We start from the raw sequence: 5,279 nt of genomic DNA, 5'->3' as shown, positions 1-5,279 counted from the left end.
CTTTAACAAGACAAAAATTTTAGAAACACAAAGTTAAATCAGAGAATCTCTTCTTAAAAATTAATATAAAATATTAACTATTAATATTTATTATAAATTTTAATAAATAAATTATATTTTATTAATATAAAAATATTAATATAAAAAACAGTATAAGCAGAATTAAAATATGAACAATAAGACTAAGAACATATTTACAACATATTTACTAGGTAAAGATTACCATCCAAAACATGTAAGGAGAATATATAAATCAATAAAAAAACTCAAATTAGTTGAAATATATAAACAATTCATGGAAGTGGAAATAAAAAGGGATAAACGAAAAGATTCTTAATGTCACAGGTAATCAAGGAAATACAGACAAAACCTTAAAATAGATTTTAACCATCCAAATGTCCAAATTGCAGAAAATGCTCATCTCCACTATTCGGTGTGGATGCAGGAAAATATACATTTCTATAAACTGTAGATGAAAGTATAACTTGATATAGTCTTCTGGAAGGCAATTTGCCATTTACCTAAATGATAGAAAGTTCCTAGGATTTGGCCCATCCGTTCTATTTCTGGGATTCAAGTCTTCAGGAACATTTACACTTAAGTGTAGAAACATATGTACAAAGATGTTCCGGCATTGCTTTTTAGCATAAAGAATTGGAAATAATCTAAATCTTCAGCAAAATATGTATTTCTGTTACTATTGAATACTATGGGGCCTTTGAAACGAACACTAGAAAATCATCAAGTCACAAAATATATAGCTAGTAGATCCCGTTTATAAATCTTCCACCACCTAAACATCTATGTGTGTCTGTTTATCTAGGTACGTGTATGTCTGGGTGGGTGGGTGTCTGTGTATATATTCACAGGAAAGGTTTAAGAAGGATCCACAAATATTGGCAACCAATATTACGCTATGAGCAGAAGAAAGGGAAGATGCATTGTTACATTTTTTTCATTTATTTCTATTTCATTTTAGTTTTTTTTATAATGAGAGTGTATTCATATATTAAGTAATAAAAATATGAACATAAAATAACATGATGTGAAGAATTTTAATCATACCACATAGTACGATGACCAGGAATTCCCACCCTTTTCTACTTGAGCCAATAGATACTCTTGACTACCTGGCAGGAGAACGGAAGTGCTTAATCTTCCTCTATATGACAAAATCTTTTGGTTGAGCAGCAAAGTACAAGGTGAGCAGCAAAGTGAAAGGTGAGACATGAACTGGGAGAAGATATTCACAATGCATACATTTAACTAAGGACTTGTATCCAGAATCAATTAAAAAGTTAAACGGAAAAGTTCTATAAATCAATAAGAATTAAAATAAATGGCAGAAGCACATCTAGAATGATAGATTAAGGATCTCAAAACATTCACTCCTCCGTGAAAGCAGGCAGATTAAAATTGTCAAAATAAAACTTTTTTCAGAACTCTGGAAATTAATTAAAGGCTTACAACAATCCAAGGATTATCCAAAGACATCACAAAAAAAGAAAACTATGGATCAATATACCTTATAATATTGACACAAAGTCTTCAAGGAAATATAAGCAAACACATAAAATTAAACATAAAAAATATAAAATAAAAGCAACACATAAAATGAATTATAGACCATGACCAAGTGGGTTGATCCCAGAAATGTGAGGTCGATTTAACAAACAAAAATCAACCAATGTAACACACCAAAGCAATACAATAAAAGACCAAGAATCACATGATATTCTTAATAGAAGCAAGAAAAAAAAATCATTCAACAAAATTCAATGCCTTTTCATGATAGAAACACTCAAACACTCAACAAACTAGGAGTAGAAGGAAATTTCTGAAACTGATGAAGTCCACCTATGAAAATCCCACAACTTAACACTTAATGGTGAAAAAACAATTCTTTCTCCTTTGGATCAGGAACAAGACAAGAATATCCACTTTCGTCACTTCCATCCAACACTGTACTCAAGGTTCTAGCCATTGCATGTAGGTAAGAAAAGACAAAGCCATCCAGATTAGAACGGAAAAAAACGGAACTATCTCTATATATAGATAACACCAGCTTACATAGAGACAATCCTAAGGAGTTACACACACACAAAATGTTAGTACTAGTAAACAGGCTAGCAAGGTTGCAAGATACAAGATATAGAATCAATATGCAAAAGTCAATTGTATTTCTATTTGTTAGCAATGACGAATCTGACAATGAAATTGAGAAAGAAATTCCATTTACAAAAGAATAAAATACTTAGGAATAAACTTAACAGAAGAAATGCAGTGTCTGTACAACCAAAACTAAAAATCTTGTGGAAAGAAATGAAAGAAAACTAAGTAAACAGAAAGACATCCTATTTGTATGGGGTAGAAGTTTTAATCTTCAGATGGCAATACTCCCCAAATTAATCTACAGATTCAACACAATCCCTATCAAAATCCCAGCTAAATTTTTCCGGGAATTACCAAACTAATCTTAAAATTCATATGGAAATGCCAGGGATCTAGACTAGCCAAGACAATCTTGGGAAAGTTGGAGGACTCACACTTCCCCATTTCAAAACTGACTTCAACACTACTATAGTCAAGAAAATGGGGTACTAGCATAAGGATAGGCATACAGATTAATAGAATAAATTGAGAGCACAGAAACAAACCCTTATATTTGTGGTCAATCAGTTTTTGATAAAGATACTGAGAAAATTCAAGAGGGAAAGAACAGGTTTTTTTTTTTTTCCCAACAATTGGAGTTGTAGCAACTATATCCCTAAACAAAATAATGAACTTTGGACCCCCATTATACCATATACAAAAACTAACTCACAATGGATCACAGAAATACATGTAAGAACTAAAACTTCAGAACTCTTACAAGAAAACTTGGGAGTAAATCTTAAGATCTTAAATTATGCAACGGTTTCTTAGGTATAATACCCAAGGCACAGAAGAAAAAAGGAAGATCGAATAAATTGGACTACATAAAAATCAAAAACATGTGTGTGTCAAGGACACTATCGAGTAAGTGAAAGACAACCCACTGAATAGGAGAAAAATATTTGCAAATTATTTATCTGTCAATATAGATATATTGATATATTATCTGTATATAGATAAACACATATATATTATATATATATTATCTGTCAATATATAGATTTAACTCAACAGTGAAAAGAAAAACAACCCAAGTTAAAAAAGGGCTAAGAATTTGAATAGACATTTCTGTCAAGAAAGTACACAAATGGTCACTAAGCACGTGGGAAGATGTTCAAATCATTAGTCACTGAGGAAAGAAAAGTGAAAATCACAATGAGATACCAGGTCAAACTCTCTAGGATGGCAACACTTTTTTTATTTTTTTTTTAAAGATTTTATTTATTTATTTGAGAGAGAGAATGAGAGAGAGAGAGAGAGAGCATGAGAGGAGGGAGGGTCAGAGGGAGAAGCAGACTCCCCGCTGAGCAGGGAGCCCGATGTGGGACTCGATCCCGGGACTCCAGGATCATGACCTGAGCCGAAGGCAGTCGCTTAACCAACTGAGCCACCCAGGCGCCCCAACACTTTTTTTTAAAAAAACAGGCAATAACAAGTGCTGATGAGCATGTAGGAAGAACTGCTTGTGTGTTTTTTTTTTTTTTTAAGATTTTATTTATTTGAGAGAGAGAGAGAGAGAGCGCGCGCAGGAGCAGGAGGGAGGGGTAGAAGGAGAGGGAGAAGTGGACTCCCCACTGAGCAGGGAGCCTGAGGGGGAGCTCAAAGGTCGCTGAGACAAAGACAGATGCTTAACTGATTGAACCTCCCAGGTGTCCCTGTTTGTGGTACTTTAAAATAGTGCAGTTGCTTTGGAAGTTTGGTAGTTCCCCAAAATGGTAAACATAGAGTTACCATATGACCCAGCAATTTTTCTCCTGGGCATATATCCAAGAGAATTGAAAATAGATGTTCATTTAAAAATGCATAGAGGAGCGCCTGGGTGGCTCAGTTAGTTGGGCGTCTGTCTTCGGCTCAGGTCATGATCCCATGGTCCTGGGTTTGAGTCCCATGTTGGGCTCCCTGCTCAGCATGGAGCCTGCTTCTTCCTCTCCCTCTGCTCCTCTCCCTTGCTCACTCTCTCTTCTAGTCTCTCTCTCTCAAACAAATAAAATCTTTAAAAAAATAAAAAAAATTAAAACATGCATACAAAAATGTCCATAGCAGTATTATCAATAAAGCCAAAGAGAGGAAACAATCCAAATGTCCCTCAAGTAATGATAAAAAATAAAAAAGTGACATGTTCTTTCTCTTCAACCAGGTAGTAGAGTGGCCACAGAGATGCAGATCTTTGTGAAGACCTTGACAAGCAAGACCATCTCCCTCAAGGTCAAGCCCAGTGACACCACTGAGAATGTCAAAACCAAACTCCAAGGCAAGGAGAGCATCTCGCTTGATCAGAAGCATCTGATTTTTGCAGGGAGACAGCTGGAGGATGGCCATGCACTCAGACTATAATATCCAGAAAGAGTCCACCCTGTACTTGGTGCTTCGCCTGCAGGGTAGCATCATCAAGGCTCCCTCCACCAGCTCACCCAGAAATACAACTGCAACAAGATGATCTGCCCCAAGTGTTATGCTCACCTGTATTCCCAGGCTTTCACAAGGAGTGAGGCCATACTAGCAAACTGCGCCCCAAGAAGAAGGTCAAATAAGGCCCCTCCACCTACTTTTCCTTTGCCCGCAGGAGGCCCAGGGCCCAAGGGAGCTTCAATAAAGTTTCCCTTTCATTGAAAAAAAAAGTGGCATAACCATATAAAGGAATATTGTTCAACAATAAAAAGGAAAAAAATATGGGTACATGGTACAACATGGTTGAACTTTGGGCGCCTGGGTGGCTCAGTTGGTTAAGCGACCGCCTTCAGGTCAGGTCATGATCCTGGAGCCCCAGGATCAAGTCCCACATTGGGCTCCCTGCTCAGCGGGGAGTCTGCTTCTCCCTCTGACCCTCTTCCCTCTCGTGCTCTTTGTCTCTCATTCTCTTTCTCAAATAAATAAATAAGATCTTTAAAAACAGTGGTTGAACTTTGAAGACATTATTTCAGTAAGAAAAGGACAACACCACCAAAAATCCCCCAAAACTAGTAACAAAGTGTCACACATCGCATGATTTTTTTTTTTTTTAAATATGAAATGTCTAGAATAGGGATATAGACTGAAAGTAAATCACTGGTTGCCAGGGGCTGGGGGTGGGTGTGGGGCAGACGCAGAGTGACTACAAATGGGAATACGGTTTCTTTTTGGGGTGA

General features: G+C 36.3%; 1 pseudogene; it reads left to right on the top strand.

Annotated features, from left to right (window-relative positions):
* Positions 1-4,311: 4,311 nt before the first annotated feature.
* LOC141371264 (ubiquitin-ribosomal protein eL40 fusion protein-like) lies at positions 4,312-4,685 on the top strand (annotated as a pseudogene).
* Positions 4,686-5,279: the final 594 nt, after the last annotated feature.

This window comes from Callorhinus ursinus, unplaced genomic scaffold (genome assembly GCF_003265705.2).
Source record: "Callorhinus ursinus isolate GAN/ISIS: 27379988/994484 unplaced genomic scaffold, GSC_fseal_2.0 scaffold63, whole genome shotgun sequence".
In the NCBI taxonomy this organism is placed as follows: Eukaryota; Metazoa; Chordata; class Mammalia; order Carnivora; family Otariidae; genus Callorhinus; species Callorhinus ursinus.
The sequence above is the reverse complement of the archived record's forward strand: the minus strand, read 5'-3'. Positions and strand labels throughout refer to the sequence as shown.